At 46.2% G+C, this 27,024-nt stretch overlaps 1 protein-coding gene across 4 annotated transcripts in view; it reads left to right on the forward strand.

Moving 5' to 3' along the window:
* mpp7a (MAGUK p55 scaffold protein 7a) overlaps positions 1–27,024 on the forward strand; it is a 550,968-nt gene that overhangs the window by 105,892 nt on the left and 418,052 nt on the right. The window lies entirely within an intron of this gene.

The raw sequence follows: 27,024 nt of genomic DNA on the forward strand, positions 1-27,024 counted from the left end.
AGATGATGGTTTACATTCAGCATCAGGCTCCTTATCAGCAACTCCTGGCCCACTTGGAAGGTTCTTTGATACAATGGATAACCATAGCCAGAAGAATGCAGAGGAGTGCATTGCTCGAGCTGTATATGCAACAGGCTCATTCCTCATGCTCACAGCCAATGTGTACAGGAAGAGATTTTTCAATGTTATTCGCCCTGCATACTGTCCTCCCACCAGATATGCTTTGTCTACTTATTTGCTGGAGGTTGAGTATAATAGAGTCCAAGGAAAGCGCAAAGAAACGATAGGGATGGCAGACTGTGTTGCAGTTATCTCAGATGGGTGGTCAAATGTACGAGGGGAGGGCTTAATTAACTACATCGTTGCCACTCCTCTCCCAGTGTTCTTCAAGAGCACAGACATGAAGGACAACAGACACACAGGCACATACGTTGCTGATGAGCTGAAAGCGGTCATCACCGATCTTGGATCACAAAAGGTCTTTGCAGTAGTTACTGACAATGCTGCGAATATGAAGGCTGCTTGGGCTCAAGTGGAGGAGGCCTACCCTCATATTACGTCTATTGAGTGCGCAGCTCATGGGCTCAACCTGCTCCTCAAGGACATCATGGGTTTGAGAACCATGGAATCACTGTACAAGAGAGCCAAGCAAGCTGTTAAGTATGTCAGGGGAAAACAGGTAGTTGCAGCACCTACAACTCCAAGCAAACTACAAAGAACAAGAACACCACACTGAAGCTGCCCTGCAACACTAGATGGGGTGGCGTTGTCATAATGTACAACAGTAGGGTTGCAAAGGGGTGGAAAGTTTCCGGTAAATTTCCGGAAATTTTCCACGGGAAGTTTAGCTTGGGAATTTTGCCCAAAAAAGCACATGCTAGCATAATACTGTTTTTTCCACAGGTCCTCTCTTAAAATTACTAACAGAGATGGAATCTTAATTATTAAGGAATTTCTTAATCAATATATGTTTATCTTCTTACTTGGCTTGTTTTAATAATTACAAGTTTTGTGTGTGACTGTGAACAAATGTGTCCTGATTGGTTGGATGGGTGGATGAGCGATCAGCTCCCTCTATTTGTAATATTTGCATATCGAATTGTGATTGGCCTGCAGGCATCTGTAAGACTGCTATAGTTTTTTTAAGATCCAGGTTAGGGGTCCTGAGGGAAGTCATTTTGTTTTCTGCTGATGTTGTGATGATGCAGTAAGTAAATCAGACTTTATACCAAATAAACCAGTTACTTGTTGAACTCTGTTGTCCTTCAATTTAAAATATACAAAATAATACACTATTGGTGATGTAGATGGAAAGACTGTGTACATGTGCAAACACTGTAGAAAGCCATATGTAAAGAATGCCACAAAGATGCAGCAGCATTTATCCAAATGCAACAACTTCATGCTGCAGCATACATGCTGGACCCAAAGCATGTTGGGAGACCAATACTTTCTGGAGAACAGATCAACAGCGCTTAGTGTGATTTCTACCCTCTCACACCATCTCAATCTGGATGTGGGCAAAGTTCTGGGAAGTCTGGCAAAGTTCTCTACCAAGCAAGGTCTTTGGAATGGGGATGGGATATGGGAATCATGCAAGCATATCAGTGCACGTACCTGGTGGAAGGGACTTTGTGCATCTGAGGCCCTGTCACCTATTGCATCGGTGATACTCCAAATCCCACCTTCATCAGCGGCCTCTGAACGAAACTGGTCACTTTTTGGGAATACGCATACAAAGGTGCGCAACAGGCTGACTAACGAGAGTGGAGAAACTGGTGGCTATCCGGGCGAACCTACAACTTATTGAGCCAGATACAGAAGTGTCCACCACATAGCTAGACACTGACACAGAGGAGGAAATGGACATGTCAGAGTCAGAGAATCAGGAGGAGCAATGAGGAGTAGAAGACTCAGAAGACTCATGAGTAGAAGACTCAAAGGGACAAAATAAGGACAAATTACAGGCTAAATAGGCTGACGCTCTTTTTATTTTATTTTAGATGGGTCTTTTTTGTGGGGGTTCAATAAAGTTCAAAATTATAACCTAAATAAAGTTTTGAAAGCCTGTTTTTATTTGTATGGAACAGTATGTCTATTTTGACGACAAAGATAATATAAGGGTCAGAGACAAAAACCATCAGTGTGCAAAAAAACTCAAAATTCCCATGGAAAGTTGCCTCTTTTATTTATAAAAAAAAAAAAAAAAAAAAAAAAAAATCCCAGAATTTTGCAACCCTATACAACAGCCTTCTGGAGGGTAAGGAGTCGCTGCAAGAAATAGCAATATCCCAGTCTGGGGATATGGAAACCACCACCAAGAAAATACTGCTGGATGATGTGTTTTGGGAGAGAGTGGTTAGCAGCCTTAAACTACTCTCACCAGTCGCATCTGCAATTGCTCAGATTGAAGGAGATGACGCTGTCTTGTCAGATGTTTTCAGGCTTTTTGCTGATTTTTACCCTCTCACGCCACCTCAGTCTGGACGTGGGCAAAGTTCTGGGAAGTCTGGCAAAGTTCTCTACCAAGCAAGGTCTTTGGAATGGGGCCGGGATATGGGAATCATGCAAGCATATCAGTGCACATACCTGGTGGAAGGGACTTTGTGCATCTGAGGCCCTGTCACCCATTGCATCAGTGATACTCCAAATCCCACCTTCATCAGCGGCCTCTGAACGAAACTGGTGACTTCTTGGGAATACGCATACAAAGGTGCGCAACAGGCTGACTAACGAGAGTGGAGAAACTGGTGGCTATCTGGGCGAATCTACAACTTACTGAGCCAGATACAGAAGTGTCCACCACATAGCTAGACAGTGACACAGAGGAGGAAATGGACACGTCAGAGCCAGAGAATCAGGAGGAGCAATGATGAGCAGAAGACCCATGAGTAGAAGACTCAAAGGGACAAAATAAGGACAAATTACAGGCTAAATAAGCTGATGCTCTTTTTATTTAAGATGGGTCATTTTTGTGGGGGTTCAGTGAAGTTCAAAATTATAACCTAAATAAAGTTTTGAAAGCCTGTTTTTTATTTGTATGCAACAGTATGTCTATTTTGATGACAAAGATAATATAAGGGTCAGAGACAAAAACCATCAGTGTGCAAAAAAACTAAAAATTCCCATGGAAAGTTTCCTCTTAAAAATTGCTGGAATTTTAAAAATTCCTGGAATTTTGCAACCCTAAGTACAGCCAGCATTTCAAGTACCTCTTCCTTATAATTTAGAAAAGTTTTCACCTGTGCTTTAACCAGATACTCGGCTTCAAAACTTCTGGCCCATTCAAGACTAAAATTTACTTTGGACTCTGGAATAAAGAGTTGTTCGTGACTTGTTCATTGCTTTCTGAAGGAATTTAGCAGTCGGCAAAATAACACCGTGTATTTCTGTCTGTGGTCATGACCATGCATAACTGCCATTTATTCCTTGTGTATATAGAGCATAATTTTAACTTTTTAAATTGGTATAAGATTTTGGTGTTGCTGGTTCATGAAATTCTCATATTGCAATCAGGGACCACCTTAATGTAAACTGGTCAGATTTACTAAGTCTGCTGTCCAGTAAGAAGCAGTAAACAAAAAAACATCTTCCTGGACACTGGCCTAGGTGAATGTGGTACGTTTACTTTGGGATTGCTGCCAGTTGCACAAGATTCGTGTTTACATAGGAACAGCAGGAGTAGGCCATTTGGCCTTTCGAGCTTGCTCTGCCATTCAGTAAGATCATGGTTGATCTTCCACCTCGGACAGAAAGCAGAGTTGGAATAAACGGGTCGTTTTCCGAGTGGCAGGCAGTGACTAGTGGGGTACCGCAAGGATCGGTCCTAGGACCCCAGCTGTTCACAATATATATTAATGATCTGGACAAGGGAATTGGATGTAATATCTCCAAATTTGCAGACGACACAAAGCTGGGTGGGAGGGTAAGCTGTGAGGAGGATGTCGTGAAACTCCAGTAAGATTTGGACAGGTTGGGTGATTGGGCAGAAACATGGCAAATGTACTATAATGTGGATAAATGTGAGGTTATCCACTTTGGTGGCAAAAACAGGAAGGCAGATTATTATTTGAATGGCAATAGATTGGGAGAAGGGGAAGTGCAAAGAGACCTGGGTGTTCTTGTGCACCAGTCGCTGAAGGTAAGCATGCAGGTGCAGCAGGTGGTTAAGAAGGCAAATGGTATGTTGGCCCTCTTCGTAGCAAGAGGGTTCGAGTACAGGAACAAGGATGTCTTGCTACAGTTGTACAGGGTGTTGGTGAGACCGCACCTTGAGTATTGTGTGCAGTTTTGGTCGACTTACCTGAGGAAGGACGTTCTTGCCATGGAAGGAGTGCAGCGAAGATTCACCAGGCTGATACCTGGGATGGCAGGAATGACGTATGAGGAGAGATTGTGTCAATTGGGCTTATACTCACTGGAGTTTAGAAGGTTGAGAGGGGATCTCACCGAAACCTGTAAAATTCTGTCAGGCCTGGACAGACGAGATGCAGGAAGCATGTTTATGATGGCCGGGGAGTCCAGAACCAGGGGTCATAGTCTAAGGATAAGGGGTAAGCCATTTAGGACTGAAATGAGGAGGAATTTCTTCACCCAGAGAGTGGTGAACCTGTGGAATTCTCTGCCACAGAGGGCGGTGGAGGCCAGTTCATTAAATATATTCAAGAAAGAGTTGGATATATTTCTTAAGGCTAAAGGGATCAAGGGATATGGAGAGAAGGCAGGGACAGGGTACTGAATTTGGATGATCAGCCATGATCTCATTGAATCCCTTAATATTCAAAAATCTGTCTCGCTCTATCTTGAATATACTCAACGACCGTGCCTCCACAGCCCTGTGAGGTGGAGAAATCCAAAGATTCACCACCCTCCGAGTGAAGAAATTTCTCCTCATCTCGGTCCTAAACGGCTGACCCCTTATTCTGAGACTGTGACCCCTGGTTCTAGACTCCCCAGCCAGGGGAAACACCCTCCCTGCATCTACCCTGTCAAGCCCTGTAAGAATTTTATGTTTCATTGAGATCACCTCTCATTCTTCTAAATTCTAGAGAATATAGGCCTAGTACACTCAATCTGTCCTCATAGAACAATCCCCCCCAATCACAGAATCTACAGTGCAGATCGAGGCCATTTCGGCCCATCGAGCCTGCACCGACACATATCCCACCCTATCCCTGTAACCCCACGTATTTAATCCCCTAACACTAAGGGTCAATTTATCACAGCCAAATCAACCTAACCTGCACATCTTTGGACCAGGAACCAGTCTGGTGAACCTTTGTTGCACTCCCTCTATGGCAAGTATATCCTTCTTTAGGTAAGGAGACCAAAACTGTACACAATACTCCCAAGTGTGGTCTCAGCCGGGCCCTATATTCCTGCAGTAAGACGTCTTTACTCTTATACTCAAATCCTCTTGTAATGGAGGCCAACATACCATTTGCTTTCCTAATTGCTTGCTGTACCTGCATGTTAACTTTCAGTGATTTGTGTACAAGGACACCCAGGTCCCTCTGAATTCCAACATTTCCCAATCTCTCACTATTTAAAAAAAAATACTCTGCTTTTCTATTTTTCCTCCCAATGTGGATAACTTCACACTTCTCCACATGATTCCATTTGCCATGTTCTTGCCCACTCACCTAGCCTGTCTATATCCCCTTGAAGCCTCCTTGCATCCTCTTCACAACTTACATTCCCACCCAGCTTTGTATCATCAGCAAACTTGGATATATTACAATAGGTCCCCTCATCCAAATCATTGACAGCGATTGTGAATAGCTGAGGCCCCAGCACTGATCCTTGTGGTACCCCACCAGTTACAGCCTGCCAACCCGAAAATGACCCGTTTATTCCTGCTCTGTTTTCTGTCCGCTAACTAATCCTCATTCCATGCTAGTATATTACCCCCAATCCCACAAGCCCTAATTTTGTTTAATAACCTATTGTATGGCACCTTTATTGAATGCCTTCTGAAAATCCAAATACACCACATCTACTGGTTTCCCCATATCTATTCTGCTTGTTGCAACCTCAAAATATTCTAACAGATTTGTCAAACACTATTTCCCTTTCATAAATCCGTGTTGACTCTGCCCAATCTTACTGGTATTTTGTAAGTGCCCTGTTACCACGTCCTTAATAATAGATTCTAACATTTTCCCTACTACTCATGTCAGGCTAACTGGTCTGTAGTTCCCCATTGTCTCTCTCCCTCCTTTCTTAAATAGTGGGGTTACATTTGCTACCTTCCAATCCACAGGGAACCGTTCCAGAATCTATGGAATTATGGAAAATAACAACCAATGCATCCACTATCTCTATAGCCAACTCTTTTAAAAGCCTAGGATGTAGGCCAACTTTTTCAAAACCCTAGAATGTAGGCCATCAGGCCTGGGGAATTTATCAGCATTCAGTCCCATTAATTTCTCCAGTACTACATTTTTACTGATACTAATTTCTTTCAGTTCCTCATTCTTGCTGGAAGACCCTTGGTTCTCCACTATATCTGGGAAGCTTTTTGCGCCGTCTTCCGTGAAGACCGATCCAAAGTATTTGTTTAATTTCTCTGCCATTTCCTTATTCCCCATTATAATTTCTCCTGTCTCAGTCTGTAAGGGACCCACATTTACTTTCGCGAAACTTTTCCTTTATACATACCTATAGAAGCTTTTAGTCTTTTTATGACTCTCGCTAGTTTACGATCATATTCTTTTTTTTTTCCCCTTTATCGATTTCTTGGTCCTCTTTTTTGCTGAATTCTAAAATCCTCCCAATCTTCAGGCTTGCTACTCTTTTTGGCAGCAATATAAGCTTCTTCCTTTGATCTAATACTATCTAACTTCTCGTTAGGCACGGTTGGACCACTTTTCCTGTGGGTTTTTTTGTGCCTTAAAGGAATGTATATTTGTTGTAAATTATGTATTAATTCTTTAAATGCTGGTCATTGCTTCTCTACCGTCATACCCATTAATGTAGTTTCCTAATCTACTTTGGCCAACTCGCCCCTCATACCTACGTAGTTTGCTTTGTTTTGATTTAAGACCCCAGTTTTGGATTTAAGTCACTTTCAAACTTAATATAACATTCCATCATATTATGGTCACTCTTCCCTCAAAGCCCCTTTACGACAAGGTTATTAACTAACCCTTTCATGTTGTACAATACTAGATCTAAAATAGCCTGTTCCCTAGCTGGTTCCTCAACATAATGATCTAGAAAACTATCTTGCATACATTCCATGAATTCGTCCTCCACACCTTTACTACAAATTTGGTTTGCCTAGTCTATATGTAGATTATAGTCCCCCATGATTACTGTATTACCCTTGTTACAAGCACCTCTAATTTCCTGATTTATACTCTGCCCTACATTACAACTACTGTTTGGGGGCCTATAAACAACTCCCACCAATGTTTTCTGCCCTTTGCTGTTTCTTAGCTCCACCCAAACTGATTCTACTTCTTGATTTTCAGAGCCAAGATCCTTTCTCTCTACTGTCTTTATCCCATCCTTTATTATCAGGGTTACCCCACCTCCTTTTCCATTTTGCCTATCTCTTCTGAAAGTTATGTATCCTGGAATATTTAGTTCCCAACCTTGGCCACTGTGCAACCACGTCTCCATTATGGCTATTGGATCAAACTTGTTAATTTCTATCTGTGCTATTAATTCATCTATTTTGTTGCGAATGCTTCACGCATTCAGATGTAGTGCCTTTAACTTTGACTTATTTCTCTTTTTCCCTGATGCCTTATTACCTTTGTTACCCTCTCTGTCCCTTCCTGACCCACTCTGCTTATTTTTACCCAAAAGTCTACTCTGCCCTAGAGCCTTGACATTTCTCTCGCTGATTTTAAATTTACTCTTCCCTGAATCCTCCTGCGCACCGCCGCCCCCCCCCCCCTTCACAAGTTTCAAGCCCAGTCCACTGCCGTATTTATTCGGTTCGCCAGGACACTGGTCCCAACCTGGTTTAAGTGGCGCCTGTCCCAACGGAATTGGTGCCCCATTAATTGAAACCCTTTCCTCCTACACCACCCTGAGCCACACATTTAAACCTCTAATCTGTTTGTCCCTGTGCCAATTTGCATGTGGCTCAGGTACCAGTCCAGAGATTATTAGCTTTTTGAGGTTCTGTTTTTTAATTTGGATCCGAGCTCCTCAAACTCCCTCAGCAGAACCTCATTCCTAGTTCTACCTATGTCATTGGTTCCTATGTGGACGACGACAACTGGATCCCCACCCCCCCCCCCCCCCCCCCCCCCCAAAACTCCAAATTCTTCTCCAGCCGCGAGGAGATCTCTAACTCTAGGACCGGGCAGGCAACGCAACCTTCGGAGCTCGCGGTCGTGGCTATGGAGAAGAGTATCTGTCCCCTTGACTATATTGTCCCCTACCACAACTACATTCCTTTTCACTCCCCGCACTTGAATGGCCTCCTGCACCACGGTGCCATGGTCAGCCTGCTCATCCATTGTACAGGCTTTTCCCTCATCCCCACAGGAAGCAAGAACCTCATACCTGTTGGACAAAGGCAAAGACTGAGGGAGAGAAATTCGGTATTGCCCCGTTTGGGGCGCAATTATTGGCCGGGCGCAAAGTTTAGCGCCTGGCGCTAATTATCGTCTTCGAATGCAAACTTGGCTTCTATTGCCTCTGGAGGTGATTGGAGCGCTAAATCAGGCGCGACGCACCTTTGTTAAGGCACTAACGCCGAGGAGCGAGGCGCTACCTCAGAGCGTTGGCGAAGCTCATGTGATGTCAGTCAGCAATGGAACATAGACACACTGGCGCCGGCCAGTTCTTAAAGGGGAGGATCGATCTTGCTCTCCATCCACACCCTGCTCATTGCAGCCTTGAGTCTCGGCCTGGAGACACCTGTACATCAAATCTGCTGGAAAGAACAATGGAGAGGCCGAGGGAAAGAGCTGAGTGCAGCCCCCAAAGTCTCTTCTAAATCGATGCAAGGAAGGTCAAATCAAAATGAACCTGCAAAGTGCTGCTCAGTACCCAAAACTCGTTCACACAGCGTTAAATCTCTCCAGAAGTCAGTCAGTCAGTCAGTCTCTCTCTCTCTCTCTCTCTCTCTCAGCATGCATGGTGCAAAAATGTCGCCGACAAAAAAGGCAGGAAGCGGTCGCATTTAAATAGCGCTCCCCCAGTCCCTTCCCGACTGCAAAACGCTCCCCTCACCTGTCGTTGCTAGCGGCAGGCAGTAAGGCAGGGGGTGTCACTCAATATCCGGTCCCGGGCGTTGCATGCTCGACTGATGTCACGATCTGCGGGCGCAGACGATCGTGGTGGTTGTGTTTAGCCCCGCCGCAAAATGTCTGGTCAGTTTCACGAGCGGCGCAAAGATCGCTGCCCCCGGGCGCTAGTTGCTTTGCACCCCACTGGCGGAAACCAAACAAATTTTTCCCCGAGTCTCCTCCAGCATCTGGGGTCCCCTTACCTGCTTGAGTTGCAGTCACACCCTCCTGTTCCTGACCACTAACCAGACCTGTACCATTACCTAACCTAAGGGGTGTGACTGCCTCCTGGATCAAAGTGTCCAGGGTACACTCTCCATCCCTGATGCCCCGCAGTGTGTGCACCTGAGACTCCAGCTCAAAAATTCTGAGCTGAAGTTCTTCAAGATGCAGGCAGTTACTGCAAATGAGGTTTCAGGAACTGGTGGATATAAAAACAGACTTTTTGTGACATAGGTCAGGGAACATGCAGAAAGTGAAGGAGCAAGTTGTAGCCCAACCAATCTAAGTTTTCTTGTTTCACCGTATCTAAAGATGAAATTTTCTTTTGGGACAGATTATGCTTCTACATGAAACATTTATGTAATGGACTCTGTGAAGAAGCATTTAAGGGAAATTGCTCCATTAATAATGTATTGAGATCCTGTGCAAACTGAAAATTACTGCACCATTGAGTGCACTGAAATGCACCAATGGGCTTCAATAGATTTGTCGAGAGACGTCACAAGTGCCATTTTAGCTCCGTTGGCAGTGCAGTCACTAAGGTGTGAATTCAAATCCACATAATCTAAGATGACACTCATTTTTGGATGAGATGAGAACTTTGCTTGTTTAAGTTGCTGTGAAGTTCAAAGAAAATTGAGGAATATTCTTGGTGTGATGGCCAGTCTTCTGCCATCAACCAACATCACCAATAACATAACTTAGTTCTGGCTACTTTAACTTTGCAAAAGTTATTTGTATTAAGTGCTTTAAGACATTTCTATGATGTGACGAGGCACGAAGATGATCAGTCTTCCCAGCTTTTCTGTAAATTCTTGGATACCTAGCAAAATTTGTGTGTGCTTGTTTTCAGATGCAATAGTTTGCACAGTATTAAGAACCAATCTTGATTAGATAAGAACATAAATAGGAGCAGGAATAGCCTGCTCCACCATTCAATAAGATCATGGTAGAGAATTCCAAACATTCACAACCCTCTGAGTGAAGAAATTTCTCATCTCAGTTCAAAATTGCCGACCGCTTATCCTGAGACTATTACCCTTAGTTCTAGACTCTCCAGCCAGGGGAAAACAGCCTGTCAAGCCCTGATAGAATCTTGCATGTTTCAATGAGATCAACTCTTAATTTTTCTAAACTCCAGAGAATATAGGCCTATTCTACTTGATCTCTTTCATCGGACAGCACTCTTATCCCAGGAATCAATCTGGTGAACCTTCATTGCACCCCTTATAAGGCAAGTATATTCTTCCTTGGGTAAGGAGAAAAAAACTGTGCACTGTACTCCCAGGTGTGGTCTCCCCAAAGCCCTATGTAATTGCAGCAACACTTACTTACTCTTATACTCCAACCCCCTTACAATAAAGGGTAACAAACCATTTGCCCTTTTAATGGCTTGCTGTACCTGCATGTTAACTTTCTGTGATTTGTGTACAAGGACCCCCAAATCCCTCTGAATCCGAACATTTACTAGTCTTTCACCTTTTAAAAAATATTCTGCTTTTCATTCTTTATACCAAAGTGCATAATTTCACACTTACCGATGTTATGCTTCATTTGCCACCACCTTGTCCAATCACTTAACCAATCACTTTGCAACCTCTTCACGTCCTCCTCACAGCTTAGTTTCCCGGGGGTGTTTATTACAACAGTGTTCTGAGTCCCTCTGCGCATGCGGCTCTGTTTGGAACTACGCGTGCGCACTCGATCTGGTCACGCATGCTCACCTGAAGTTGCTGTGGCTTGCAACCTCAACTGGCACGCTTTCCTCTGCTCCCTGTGGAGAAGGTCAGGGTATCAGATTGGGGAGAGAGAGAGGGGAAAGGAGCTCAGAGGCGGGGCGGGGTAAGCGAGAGGAGCTCGGAGGTTGGGGAGGGAGAGTGGAGGTGGGGGGCGGGGGGGGGAAAGAGAGAGGAGCGTGGAGGTGGGGGGGGAGGGAGAGAGTGGAGGGGGGGAGCGGAAGAGAGCGGAGGTGGGGGGAGGGGAAGAGCGGGGGTGGGTGGAGCGGGGGTGGGTGGAGCGGAGGTGGGGGGTGGGTGGAGCGGGGTGGGAGAGGGGCAGCGGGTGGGGGGGCAGAGAGGGAGAGCGGCGGGGGGGAGAGGGAGAGCGGGGGGGAGGGAGGGCGGAGGGAGAGCGGAGGCGGGGGGGAGAGGGAGGGCGAGAGGGGGAGCGGGAGCGGAGGCGAGGGGGAGCGGAGGCGGGGGGGGGCGAGAGGGGGAGCGGAGGCGGGGGGGGTGCGAGAGGGGGAGCGGAGGCGGGGGGGGCGAGAGGGGGAGCGGAGGCGGGGGGGGGGGCGAGAGGGGGAGCGGAGGCGGGGGGGGGGTGCGAGAGGGGGGAGCGGAGGCGGGAGGGGGAGCGGAGGCGGGGGGGAGAGGGAGGGCGAGAGCGGAGGTGGGGAGAGGGAGGGCGGGGGGGAGAGGGAGGGGGGGAGACGGAGGGCGGGAGCGGGGGGGAGAGGGAGGGAGGGCGGGGAGCGGGAGGGAGGGCGGGGGGGGAGAGGGAGGGAGGGAGCGGGGGGGAGAGGGAGGGAGGGAGGGAGGAGAGGGAGGGAGGGAGGGAGCGGGGGGGAGAGGGAGGGAGGGCGGGAGCGGAGGGCGGGAGGGAGGGCGGGAGTGGAGGCGGGGGGGAGAGGGAGGGGCGGCGGAGGGAGGGAGGGCGGGAGCGGAGGCGGGGGGGGGAGAGGGAGGGCGGGGGGGGGAGAGGGAGCGGAGGCGCGGGGGAGACGGAGGGCGGGAGCGGAGGTGGGGAGAAGGAGGGCGGGAGAGGGCGAGAGGGGGAGCGGGAGCGGAGAGGGGGGGTGCGAGAGGGGGAGCAGAGGCGGGGGGGCGAGAGGGGGAGCGGAGGCGGGGGGGGTGCGAGAGGGGGAGCGGAGGCGGGGGGGGCGAGAGGGGGAGCGGAGGCGGGGGGGGCGAGAGGGGGAGCGGAGGCGGGGGGGGGCGAGAGGGGGAGCGGAGGCGGGGGGGGAGCGGAGGCGGGGGGGAGCGGAGGCGGGGGGGGGCGAGAGGGGGAGCGGAGGCGGGGGGGGGGGCGAGAGGGGGAGCGGAGGCGGGGGGGGCGAGAGGGGGAGCGGAGGCGGGGGGGGCGAGAGGGGGAGCGGAGGCGGGGGGGGAGCGGAGGCGGGGGGGAGCGGAGGCGGGGGGGGGCGAGAGGGGGAGCGGAGGCGGGGGGGAGAGGGAGGGCGAGAGCGGAGGTGGGGGGGAGAGGGAGGGCGGGGGGGGAGACGGAGGGAGGGCGGGAGCGGGGGGGAGAGGGAGGGAGGGCGGGAGGGAGGGCGGGAGCGGAGGCGGGGGGGAGAGGGAGGGGCGGAGGGAGGGCGGGAGCGGAGGCGGGGGGGGAGAGGGAGCGGAGGCGCGGGGGAGACGGAGGGCGGGAGCGGAGGTGGGGAGAAGGAGGGCGGGCGGAAGCGGTGGCGAGGGGGGCGGGGGAGGGAGAGAGAGCGGAGGCGGGGGGGTGGGAGGGGGAGCAGAGGTGGGAGGTGGAGTGGGGGCGGGGGGGTGGGAGAGCGAGGGAGGGAGAGTGGGAGCGGGGGGAGGGAGGGAGAGCGGGGGGAGGGAGGGAGGGAGAGCGGGAGCGGAGGCGGGGGAGGGAGGGAGAGCGGGAGCGGAGGCGGGGGGGGAGGGAGAGCGGGAGCGGAGGCGGGGGGGGGTGAGGGAGGGGGAGCGGAGGCGGGGGAGCGGGAGCGGAGGCGGGGGGTGTGGGAGCGGGGGGTGTGGGAGGGGGAGCGGAGGCGGGGGGAAGGGAGGGAGAGCGGAGGCGGGAGGGAGGGAGAGCGGGAGCGGAGGCGTGGGGGGAGGGAGTGCGGGGGCAGGGGTGGGGGAGCGCGGGGGCAGGGGTGGGGGAGCGCGGGGGCAGGGGTGGGGGAGAGGAGGCCGGGGGGGAGAGGGAGAGCGGGAGCGGAGGCGGGTGGGGGGGGTGGGGGTGAGGGAGAGCGGGAGCGGAGGCGGGGAGGGGGAGCGGGGGGGGTGGGAGGGGGAGCGGAGGCGGGAGGGGAGGGAGTGCGGGAGCGGAGGCGGGGGGGGAGAGCGGGGGCGGGGGAGAGGGAGCGGAGGCGAGGGGGGGGGATAGGGAGCGGAGGCGAGGGGGGGAGACGAGGGGGGGGAGAGCGGGCGGGAGCGGAGGGGGGGGGGTGAGCGGGAGCGGAGGCGGGGGGGAGAGCGCGGGAGCGGAGGCGGTGGGGGGAGCGCGGGAGCGGAGGGAGCGGGGGGCGGAGAGCGGGAGGCGGGGGGCGGGAGCGGAGGCAGGGGGAGCGGAGGCGGAGGCGGGGGGGTGAGGGAGGGAGAGCGGGCGCGGAGGAGGGAGGGAGCGCGGGAGCGGAGGCGGGGGGGGGTGGGAGGGAGAGCGGGAGCGGAGGAGGGAGGGAGAGCGAAGGTGGGGGGGGGAGGGAGTGCGGGAGCGGGGGGTGAGCGGAGGCGGGAGGGAGAGGAGCTTGGAGGTGGGGGTGCTAGAGTATCTTGCGTGAAATGGGGAGAGAAGAGCTTGCGGTGGGGGTGGGGTGGGTGAAGGGATGAGCCGGGAGAGTGGAGTGAGGAACTCTGAGTGGGGGAGGAGAGCAGGAACTCGGCGGGGCAGGGGGCATTGGAGCACGAAGAGAACAGTGGGGATGGCGATTAACAACGTTGTCCTGATCTGAAGAGGCGACGAAGGAGAGCAAAAAGGTGATCCAGATGGGAAGACTGATCACGTTCTCCCCGCTCTTTTAGGTGTGGATCGCGTTCTTCCCCCTCCCCTCTCTGTTGGACGTGGATCACGTTCTTCCAACTGGATGAATTAGAGAATCCCTTCTCATACACGGAGCAGGTGAACAGCCTCTCCTCATTGTGAACTCGCTGGTGTGTCAGAAGGGTGGACACACAAGAACCCTACACACACAGTCCTTTCATTCAGAATTAAGGAATTTTTATCACTTCCAGAAGGAAAAAAAAGTAATACTCCAAAAAATTAATGAACCCACTAATTAGAGTTTAAAGTCTTTTATTTTACCAGCCAAGAACAACTATAATTACAATTGCAGAATACTATTAACAGCGGATCTTCACAAAGCTAACTGTACTTCCACATTCTGTCGTCTGCAAGACTGAATCAAATTACACTTTGCGGGGTTGTCGACAGCAGGCAGGATCAAATTACACATTCCAGACCAACTGTTGGGTGTGTCGTGTTCTCCAAGCGGCCAATGAGAAATCTGGTGTTGCAAATAGATGCCGCCTACTTTCCTACCTAGCTTTGTATCGTCAGCAAACTTGGATATATTACACTCGGCCCCCTCATCTAAGTTATTGATATAAATTGTAAATAGCTGAGGCCCAAGCTCTGATCCTTGCAGCACTCCCCTAGTTACACCCTGCCATCCTGTAAATGACCCGTTTATTCCTGCTCTCTGTTTTCTGTCCATTAACTAATCCTCAATCTATGGTAATATATTAACCTCATTCCCATGAGCCCTGATCTTGTTTAACAACTTCTCGTGTGGCACATTATCAAATGCCTTCTGAAAATCGAAATATGCTGTATCCACTGGTTCCCCCTCATCTACCCTGCTCACTACACCCTCAAAAAAAAAAAAAAAAAAAACTTTAATAGAAAAATCATGTCTGACAAGTCTTTTATAAAATCATGTTGATTCTGCCTAATCATATTGTGATTTTCCAAGTGTCCTGTTGCTGGTGTAGTGGTTACGGTGCTGACGTGAATTCAAATCCCACCATGCCAAGTTGTGAAACTGAAATCAATAACACTTGCAGATTGTGGACTAGCACCAGAAAAAGTTACAATGAAATATGCCAGATTTTCTTAAAAACCCAATTGATTGACTTGCTCTTCAGCGATGGGAATTGCCACCCCTGTCTAATAGCAAAATACTGCGGATGCTGGAAATCTGAAATAACAGAAAATGCTGGAAACACTCAGCAGGCCAGGCAGCATCCGTGGAGAGAGAAACAGAGTTAACGTTTCAGGTCTGGGACCCTTCATCAGAACTGGAGAAGGCTGGAGATGTAACGGGTGCCTGCTTAAAATCTGTGACATCTCTAGCCTTCTCCAGTTCTGATGAAGGGTTCCAGACCTGAAACGTTAACTCTGTTTCTCCCTCCACGGATGCTGCCTGGCCTGCTGAGTGTTTCCAGCATTTTCTGTTGTTATTTCAGCCATCCCTGTCTCGTCTGGTCACATAAGACTCCAGTCCCACAGTAGCGGGTTGAGTCTCGATGTCTCTGATGTTGCGTTTAATCCACAGTTGTAAAACAATTACTACAAAACAAGATTTTTTTTTTTTTTGCATGAGTTCTGGACTGTGAATGTGGCCATGGCAGCATTACCTTTGAACAAATAATTAAAATTGTAACTAAGTTGCCTACTTTAACTCAAGGAAACATAATTTCTGAAACCTATACTACAGAGACTCTGTATGCAGACCCAATACGAAAGGTATTCTGAGTTAATTGACAGGCATATCTTAATTTGACCAGATGCCCTTTTGCTTCTGAAAGGACAGAAAATGCTCTATATAAAACGTATTGAAAATCTCCAACTAAAAAGATCGCAAAGGGTTTCCCCAGCAGTACATAATACAGCAAGTGATGACAGCTGTGTAATTTGATGTCTTGAAATACTGTATGACTAACAGAACAGTAAATTATGCATATAATTTCTTTAGAGTTGTGGTACCAGATGACATTTATGTTGGTTAACGGCTGAAATGTGTCGGAGGCTGTCTCAGCAGCTACTATTCTTGTGATTTGGAATCGTGCAAATCTATATTCATACATTTCAAGTGGCCATTCTCCTGCTTCCCCCATCCCTTTCCAGTGGTTCAGCAAGTGAGCAGCTAAACCATAGACAAAGAAGCAGGGCTATGGGGCGAGGCTTGTACGATTTGAGTTTTGGATTGTTCTAATAAAGTGCTGACACGGACATGTAAGCCTCTTTCTGTGTTGTAAGGTTCTGTAGGAAGATGCCAAGTTCAATTCCTGGTTTGTGCTTAGTCAGCTGATCTCTGCAGGGTTGGTGGTATAACATTAAAATTCACCTTTGTGTCCTTCGATTGGGAAGAGGAAAATCAACCAGTGTGCCTGTGACCCTGTGGGAGAGACGCTTCTTGGGATAGCTGGTGAAATCACTTCAGTGCGATACTGGAGGGCATCTGGTATTAGTGAAACTGTACCAAAGCAAGAAGTTGTAGCCTTCACGAGAGTAAGCGAGGGTAAGAATTGGCAGCGAAGAAAAAAAAAAATGGAATTTTGGAAGAGGCCAACTCTGCCTGTTTTATTTTCCAATCATGCTCCACATGAAGCTGAAGTACTGTTGACTATTCTGGGCACCACACATCAGCAAAGATGTGAAGCCCTTAGAAAGGGTCCAGAGGAGGTTTACCAGGATGCTACCAGGGACAAGGGACTTCAGTTATTAGGAGAGGTTGGAAAAGTTAGGACTGTTCTCTTTGAAACAGAGAAAGTTAAGAGGCGACCTAATAGAGGTTTTCAAGATGATGAGAGGTTTTGCTAGAATAGATGGAGAAAAACTTCAATCTGGCGAGTGGGTCAATAACCAGAGGTCATCGATTTAAAATCATTGGCAAAAGATCTAGAGGGGAAATGAGGAGACCTATTTTCACTAAGTTGTCGGGATCTGGAACGCTCAACCTCAAAAGGTGGAGGAAGCTGATTCCATAAATAATTTTAAAAGTGAGTTGGACAGGTACTTGAGAATGAGGAACTTACAGGGTTTTCAGACAAAAAGAGGGATGTGGGAACTAAGCATGACTGCTCTTTCAAAGAGCCAGCGTAGGCACAGCAAGCCAAATAGCAGCCTCCTGTGCTGTCACTTTCTCTGATTCTATGAAGCTATGTTAATGAACAGTGTTAGTACATTTCTGATGCTCCAAATGAGTTTCTTAAGCAGTTCCTGTTGAATATGCACCAGCCATTTTGGATTATGATTTTTAAGACCAAAAACTGATCTGTCATGGCATTAAGACATAGCTATTCGGGTCTAGAGCATTATTATCTTCGGTATGGTCCCATTCAGAGCTAAGTAATGGAGTTGTGGGGAGGAAGTTGGAAGCCAAGTACAGAGAGGTACTGGAGGAGGAGGTTGGGTAAAGATTAAAATTAAAACCTGTGTACTGCACGATAAGATGGGGACATGGTAAGACATAATTACTTTGTTTATTTGGATTTGTTTTGCAATGATGAGCTTGTATCTGGTGGAATAAATTGGTTTGTAAACACAGAAAATCTTAAAGCATCAGTGTCAGTTTTGCCTCAGTTGGCAGCACTCTTGCCTCCAGAAGGTTGTGGGTACATAACCCACTCTGGGACTTGGGCTGACACTTCACTACTGAGGGAGTGCTGTCCTCAAAAGTAGGATTAAGAATTCTTAGGGCACCAAGAACATTTCGCACTCGACTGTACAACCTCCCTGCCACCCCTCCCCCACCAGTCCATTAAATCACAAACGTAGTAAAATGCATGCAGAAATCGGCCTGTAGAATATTTACATACTGCATTAATAATAAAGCGCATAATATCACAATATACTGTGCTTTGCTGGAACTGCCCTCTGGCAAGGGTCCCATATCTGGTTGTGGCTGCTGGACATCATCCCTCTGCGTTCCTCGGGCCCTGGGTGTATTGTCCGAGGTTCTGTATTCTGTGCATGGTTTGAATCTAAGTTCTCCTCTTCCTGTTGAGTTTTTATTCCAAGCGGATAGGGAGTTGCCCTGGTCAGTGCATCTCCCTCAATCAACACTATCAAAGAGAGACTAACGGCTCAGTTACCTCTCTTGCTGTTGTGGGGTCTTACTGTGCCCATGTTGTTTATAGTGTTGCCTACATAATAAAGTAGACTGCATTTCAGAAGTATTTAATGGGCTGTAAAGAACTTTTGGACAATCTAAACCAATGAAAGCTGTGATATAAATCCAGGTTTGTTTTTGTTCGTAGTTGAGATTGATGGCATGCTCTGTGAAATGTTAGTTTTGCTGTGATCTCAGCCTCCGTACCCAGTAGTGTATTAGCAAGGTGAAACTGCATTCCAAGAGTTGTCATCCATCAGTGTAACATTTGTGCTTTCTGGGGGTGTGTTACTTGGTTGAACTGCTTCCACCTTTCAGATAAGGCCCAGGTACGTAATGGAAGTTGGTGAATGGAACAGAACTGAAATTCTTGGCATTGGAGAAATGTACGTGGAGACGTTTGTAACATAAAAGGACTGCCTTTTTGGCTGCTTAGTGGGTTTTATTAATTTTGCCCGGTGAAGCATAGCTCTGCTTCTGTTACTCAATGTTTGTTGTCTGTCATGTCATTCTAAAATCCCAACATATTTCTATTTGTAACTGTTGCAATGCAGTTGCTCATATCTAGAATATTTTTATACTTTATCAAATACTTCAGTCAAATAATTATTCTTCGAAGTGGTGCTTTTACTTTTTTTAAAGGGCGTTGGTGAAAATAGGTTTAAGTTTTAAAAAGGATATTAAAGGACACTGAAATCTTGAAAACTGAATCATCCATCATAAAATTTTGCTGCAATTTCTGAATAATGAATGCTCGTGTAATATGAAAAACCTATTAAACGGGATGTGACGAAGTAATGAAAAAAGCTTCAAATGTGACTTGCAGGTTTATTTCCTTGTTATACAGAGAAGGTTAAGGGGAGATCAGGTTTATTTCCCTTTTTAAACCCTTGTCCTGGCTCAACTGCCATTATCGTTGGTAGCAGAGCTCAAATCTTGATAAACAGGCCCCTTTAGAGACCATTTTTATCAGTCCTCACGAATCTGTAATGAGGCTTGACTGAAAAAGCAAAAATAATGACTACTGTTGTTGTGGCAACAGGTACTGCAGAACTGAATGCATTTGGAAATAACCATTTTAAAGATTAGAACGCATTGCTTGATAAATGCCTCCTGATAACTATAATTGGGGGTGGGTGGGTGGCAACTTGAAGAAACAACTATAGAAAATTGGATGAAGGTATAATTCAATTACTGATTATTAAAAAAAAATCCAAACAGTTTACATTCCTTCAAAATTGTGGGCCAACTTCAGAAAGTCTCGTATGTTTTGAAATCCATTTCCCCCTCCATTAATTATCTAACCACATTTTCCTTTTTTGTTCCCTGCATAGGAACAGGAGTAGGCCATTTAGTCCCTCGAGCCTGTTCAATCATTGAGAATATGGCGAATCTGTACCTTAATTCCATTTACCCATCTTTGTTCCATATTCCTTTATACTCTTACCTAACAAAAATCAATCAATCTCATTCTTGAAAATTTCAATCGACCCAACATACACAACATTTTGGGTGAGAGTTCCGAGATGGAGGGGAGGGATCTACAAGAAATGAAATAAGCTTGAATATAAACCAAACAGGAAAGGAGAGCATGCGACAGACTAAACTAGGAGAGGATCTAAATGGCCAGGGAATAACTAGTTATAGAAGAGGAGTGTAAATAGATGGTAAAAAATAAAGTGAGAAGAACTGCCATTAAAAATGAGTTAAACTGTCTGTACTGCAATGCATACAGTGCCCAGAATCAAATAGGGGAACTGGAGGCAATAATACGTTGCGAGGAACCAGATATAGTCAGGATTACTGAGACATGGCTACAGAAAATTAAGGACTAGGAATTAAATATTGCAGGGTATAACATATTGGGAAAAATGGGAGGTGGAATAGCTTATTTATTAGTGATAACATAATTGCAGTAGAAAAAAGTAACGCAGCCATCAGTAAGACAGAAATAGAATCCATGTGGACAGAGATGAGATAAAAAGGATCAATCACGCTAATAGGAGTAGTCTACAAACCACCTAATAGTGGAAGGGAGGTGGAGGAAGAAATATGCAAACAAATTGGGGAAATGAGTAACAAACATAAAGTAATACTCATGGGGGATTTCAACTACCCCCAAATTAATTGGCCGGAAGAGGTAGTTTAAGGGGATAATGGAATGGAGTTCCTACAATGTGTAGATGACTCCTTTCTAGCCCAGCACGTAAGAAGCCCAACAAAGAAGGATTCGCTACTGTATTTGGTGATGGGGAATGAACCGGAGCAGATAGGAGGAGTAAGAGATGGGGAACATGTAATAGTGACCATAACATACAGATTAGGATAATAATTGAGAAGGACATAAGCATGACAAATACCAGGGTAATAGATTCGAGAAAAGTTGATTTGGAGGGGCTGAGAATAGAACTTGGGAAAAATAAAATGGACAACAATATTGGCAAACAATAATGTATAACCGCAATGGAAAACATAAAAAAATGTTCAGCAGAGCCTAGGAATAGATATTCTGCTAAAAAATGAACAAACTAAACATGGATGAATAAAGACATGAGGGAAAAATTGAGGGTAAGGAAAGGGACATACATGGATAGCAGAGGAGAGCAAGACAATGGACATAGAGACGAGGAGAGAAGTCAAAAAAACAATTAGGAAGGCAAAGAGGAACTATGAAATGAAATTATCAAGGAACATAGAACATTTTCTTAATGTTGAGAGAGTAGGAGATGTGGAGGATCCAAGGAATTAGGAGTCATGTATATAAATCACTAAAAGCTAGTGGACAGGCACAAAATAAACAAAAACGAATGGAATATTGGCCTTTATCTCAAAAGGGGTTGGAATTCAAAAGTGAGGAAGTTATGCTTCAGTTGTACAGAGAATTGGTCAGACCCCATCTGGAGTACTGTTAAGTTTAGGCATTGAAACTGAGGAAAAATATATAGGCCTTGGACACCAGGCTTAAAGTATTAAATGGGGAACAGGTTGCAAAAACTTGCCTTGTATTCCCTTAAGTTTAGAAGTTTGTGTATTTGTACTTGGAGATCCTTTTGCTCTTCTACACCATTTAGATTCTTATTTTCTAAGTAATATGTGACCTCTTCCTTATTTTTCTTGGCAAAATGTAATCTCTCACACTTATGCCCATTCTTCAAGTTTATTAATGTTTTCTTGTAATTTGTTACAGTCCTCCTCCGTGTTGACTATCCCTCTCAATTTGGTGTCGTTTGCAAATTTAGAAATTGTGTTTTTGATTCCAAAGTCTAAATCTTCAATATAAATTATGATTTTTAGTACCTTGAGGTGGAAACGATCAGGTCCTGGTCCATGTGCTGTGCAAGTCTTGGTCATTAAAAACAAAATCCATGGAATGGGTCAAAGCGGTTTGGTCTCTCAACCCTATTCTTTTCACAGTATGCATTGTTGGCCTTAATTTCTTGAATCAAGTGAAATTTTCCCCTTTTCTGCTCCCCCCCCCCCCCCCCCCCGCCGCCATAGTACTGGAGCTAAACCAGAGATCTCTCTAATCTTGTAGCTTCATTATTCAGCATTATCCGGTTCTTACAGATGACATTCTCATGTTCCCAACAACACAGGATCCATTGTGATGTATTTAGATCATGTCTGACTGTCCTTAGCTTGAAACTTTCAAGCCAGCTCTCCTTTTTAAAAAAAAAAAAAGAATATGCGCAATCACTGCTTTTGCTGAAATTTTTTTGCAGCTATCTATTCAGAAAAGTATTTCTTTTTTACTTCTAACGTGACTTCAAATAATTTTAAACTGATGCTTGCTATTTCTATGCTTGCAATCTAAATTAATCTGCTCATATCTACCTGCCCATCAGTGTTTCACGAACCTGGATCATGTTCCTAATGTTTCGTCAATGATGTGTTCAATTTTGTCTCCTCAACTTAGAGCCCTGAGGCCTGGTATCATTCTCGTTAATCTTTAGAAGTCTCTGCAATGCATCAATGCCCTACTTTTGAAAGCAGGATGCCTAAAACCTTCAGAGATGGCCTAATTAGTGATACTGAGTTGAACCATGCTTTATCTGGGTGGTGGGAGGTGTTTGAGAGCACAGCAACTTGACTTGTTTTTGGCGTCTAATCTTGAGCTGTAAATTCCTCTCCAGAAAGACCAACTGAGATTGAGAAATAGCTGCATGGAATTGGAGAAGAAAATTACCACTCTTAGTGCAGTAATGTTACGTACTTTCAGGGCCACAAATATATCTCTATTTTTAAAATCTCATGAAAATTTAATTTTTTCTTGTTACAGAAGTGAAAGAATTTCATTAAGAAAAAATTTAATATTTGTTTTCTTGCCTTTTAGATCTCCTTGCTTTCAAACTTTAAAATGTGTTAAATATGGCCACATTTTTTTTCTTCAATTCTTCAGCTGTTCCTTATGCATACCTTTGTACTTGCTGTTAGAAATGACTTAACCTTTCAACAGAAGTGATAAAATATAATCGACCTGAAACGTTAACTCTATTTCTCTCCACCGATGCTGCCTGTCCTGCTGAGTATTTCCAACATTTTCTGTGTTTATTTCAGATTTCGAGCATCCCCGCAGTATTTAACTTTTTTTACATTTTATCTTTTGGAAAAGAGTTAACTGTCGCCTTTCTGTGCAGATGAAACCACAAAGACTACTGAGGCAATTGATTTTGAGTATGCAGGTGAAATCTGGTGACTGATGCTGAGAATAGTCAATTTTTCTACTAAATGCTACTTGTGCAACTAAAATGTCACATGTGCCGCAACAGGTTAAAGTGCTGGTGCAGACTTTATAGCCTTGCTGACCTTTGCGATATATCAGAATTAATGCAATTGTAACTGCATGTTCCAGAGGTGGGAAACAAGTTTGGTTCAGTCTTGGGCAGTTTGGGTATTTATTTGACCTTTTTAATTTTTTATGTTCTTGGCTTCAAATATCAGTGCTCCTATTAGTATTTGCAGATGCAAGCATCAGAGATGCTTTTTCCACATCCAGTTTAAAATTGTTCATCAATTTCTCACTCCTCGTTCAAATGAAATCTGAGTCCTCCAGTGTCTGATGATCCTTCACCATACACCTGTTGCTGTTCAGTCATTTGGTAGAAACTCGTTTGGTTCAAAGTTTTGTGATAAGAGAACTGGTTTAATCGGCAGCCTTTTTAGTCCCCCAAATGCAGTTCTACTCATTGGATTTAGGTCATTCTTAGCCATTCCATACAAGATTATCTTGTGACACATTTGTACTGCCATTTACAGCATGCAAATCTAAAGATAACTTTTTGTTTCATGCCTTGTGGAAAGGACACTCGAGCATATCCTAAAACTTTCATACATCAATGCATTTGTGGAAAATGGCATGGTTTGGGGCAGTTTGCCAGCATGGGTAGGAGAAAGTGAAGGCGAGATTAACAGAACTTTCCAATTTAGTAGATGAGTTGTGTTAGTGACCAATGGGTATGTGTGTATGTGTGTGTGTGTGTGTGTGTGTGTGTGTGTGCACGCGCGCGCAATATCTTGTGCATAGCAAGTCACGCACAAAATCTGGAACGTTGCAGAAATATGTCCATGCTGGATTTGTTTATCGTCGTTCCAGCTGCCATTGTTATTTCTGATCAATCTGAAAATAAAGTTCAAAGATAATAGATGGAACAGTGAATATTTAACAATTTGCATTAAAGTTGGCCACGTAGCTGAAAAACTCATTATAACACTATTTATTTTTAGAGACCTGTGTTTCTGTGGACCCAGGGGCCTGCATTATGCTTTTGCCCCAGAGTTCGACATTTCACCTTGGATACTGGTGCTCCTGTGCACAAATTCTGTAATGAAAGAAATGGATCATGCAGTTTGTTTTTACACAGTGCTGCTATGGTATACACCACATGACAATTGAGATACAGCCACATACTCACTTGAGCTTGGGATTTCCAGCTCTTATCGATCAATTGTGTGCGTGAGTAACATTTATCATGGGAGTTAAGGTTTGCACCCTGCTCTTTCGAAACTGAAAAACCAGAATGCACCATGGCAACCAGGAAGAAAATTTACAAATAATTGTAATGGGTAAAACGATGCAATCGAACGAGATGACTTTTTTTTCTTATAAAGATTAAGCAGGTAAATTGAAATTAAAACAAAAAAAAATTAACTAAGGAATGTAAATCCACCTTGGATAGTAAGTGGGTCAATTTGTACTTGGGAAGTTGAGCGCAAATGCAGTATTCAGGTCAAGCAAGGTTAAAGACGAGGATATTTGGACCAGGACAGGTGAGAGAAGGAGCAGCACAAGCATAAGGAAAAGGGGGAATGGATAAAGTTGCAGGCAGAGGGAGCAAAAGCAGGGAAATTATTTCAGCAAGGGGGAACCACAAACGCTGCGACTCTTGGGTTTGGAGGTGTGGCGAGACTCGATTTGTTTCCCTAGAGTTCAGGGGTGTTCTTCTCACCCACGGGCAGATTTCACGCACAAATCTTTGAAGGTGGCAGGACAAGTTGATAAAGCTTCTTTTGTATGGTAGTAGCAAATCAAATGTCAATATCTAAGTTGGATATCCAGGCCAAAGCTTCCGGTGTAACAGCATGGATATCTTGTAGGCTGCCTGTAAATTTCCTCGGAGGACAGTGCTCAATGATGTGCTCCAGGGTCTGATTTGGAGCTCGACAGATGCATGATGGGGATGCTTTAATCTTCCATTTATGGAGAAGGTGGCAGCATCTACCATGACCAGGCGGTTGATGGTTGTCCACTGTTTGTGAGGAAGTTTTGATCTTTCAAGTTGGACTGTGGGGTCATCTATAAGGAATCCATTCTGTATGTCACAGTTCTTCCAAGTATTTCGCCATCGGTTATCAAGGCTAAGGGGAAATCGCTGAAGGGCTTTGGTGACGGTCCAAAATGGCCTTCTAGATTTGAGACTATTTGGTGGCAGGTTGTTCAAGTCGGCCTGGATCGGCATGTCTTTGCTGGTGCAGCGGTTGTATTCTCCAGAGACTGCATATTCGCGGCCTAGGTGTGGTGGTACGATGTTTGCTAGCACGGACAGCAAAGGTGTTGATGTCCATAAAAGCGTACCGGTGATAATTCTCACAGTAGAATTCAGCTGGACATGAACGGATTTGACATGCGGACTTGAAAGCCATGCCGGAGAGCAGTACTCCACTGTAGAGTACACTAGGGCGAGTGCTGCCATACGGAGAGTTTGAGCGTCTGCTCCCCATGTGGATCTGGCGAGTTTCTGTATCAAGTTGACCCTACTCTTTAGTTTCTTCCCAAGGTTCTGGAGATGTTGTCTATATGACTGGGTGCAATCAAGCGTGACTCCTACATCGGAGTTTTTTTTGGCATGGTTTACCTCTGCGCCGCAAAAGGAAACTTTCAAAGCTTGGTTTGTTTGATGGGTGTTGAGGTGGAATGTCGAGGTGACGGTCTTTTGCGGGTTTGGCCGAAGTCGCCATCGGCGGAAGTAGGCCTCCACCCTCTGTAAATCACTCGTTAGGGTCTGTTCGGTGATGAACTTATTAATGTTTTGCATGGCCAAGGCAATGTCATCAGCATATACGAACTTGCGGGACTCTGTTTCAGCAGGTCACTGGTGTACACGTTGAATAACATGAGTCTATTGTTTAATGTCCTATATCTGCTCTTCTGGGTGCCAGAGTGTACACCGAAGCATTGGTTGCTAAGCATGGAGTTGAGAAGATGGATCATTGTTCTGCAGGGTAAAATGGTGGAGAGCTTGAAAAGCAGTCCATGCTTCCATACTATGTCATATGCCACTGACAGGTTCACGAGTGCTACGGCGGTCTTGAGCTGGTGCTGGAAGCCTGCTTCGATGTGCGTCGTTAAAGCTACCACTTGGTCGCAGCAGTGACTGCTGCTCCGGAAGCCCGCTTGCTCCATAGAAATGATTGGCTCGATGATGGGGGCTCGTCTATGGAGCAGTAACCTCTCCAGCACTTTATAACAAGTGCAAAGTAAGGAGTGGGAGGCTTCACAAGCATTCTTCCCCTACTTCAGGAGGGCAATTATTTTAGTCTCCCTCCAAATAGGTGGAATTTTACCAGTTGCCAGTACCTCAGAGAAGAAGGTGAATCATCTCTTCGCTTTGGGTCCCAGTGCTTTTAGGAATTCTGGGTAAACACCATCTGGACCAGCAGCTTTTCCAGATTTGGTTGTTGACAGGGCTGCATTTAGTTCGTCCAAGGTGAATGAATCAGACATAGTTGACAATCTTGCTGCTGCCATCAAGTTTGTCGAAAGCTGCCGCTTCACTTGGCGTCGAAATTCTTTGTCCACCGGAGCCTTTGATGTTTGTATCAAGTGGGATGCAATGCCGTCCGCTCTGATGGTCGTCATGTGTTTATAGGTGGGGTTTGCCCCGCCAAGTTGACGGAGCAGGGCCCATACATTCCTGCTGGAGTGAGTGAAGTTACTTCTCCACAAGGCTCTAATACTTTTCGTGTCTCACTGAGTTCAAGGACGCCAGCATTACGGTGGCTGTGGCTGGGTTCTTGTTCAACGAATACTCCTGGCAGAGAGCCTCTCTTTCTTCCATCAAACAAGGAATATGTGTCATTCTAAACCCCTGAGGTATACTGCGTTTTGTGGCAGCTTTAATAATTCTCATAAATCTGTTCAAGGCATTAGTGGTTGGTGGAATCCATCTGATGTTCATGTCAACTGACCTTTGGAAGGTTTCCCAGTCTGCTTTTTTGAAGTTCCATCGTGGTTCCGGTGTTCATGTAATGACAGGAATTTCGATG

The sequence above is a fragment of the Somniosus microcephalus genome, chromosome 5 (genome assembly GCF_052327205.1).
Source record: "Somniosus microcephalus isolate GS21.2 chromosome 5, FLI_Smic_1.0, whole genome shotgun sequence".
NCBI lineage: Eukaryota > Metazoa > Chordata > Chondrichthyes > Squaliformes > Somniosidae > Somniosus > Somniosus microcephalus.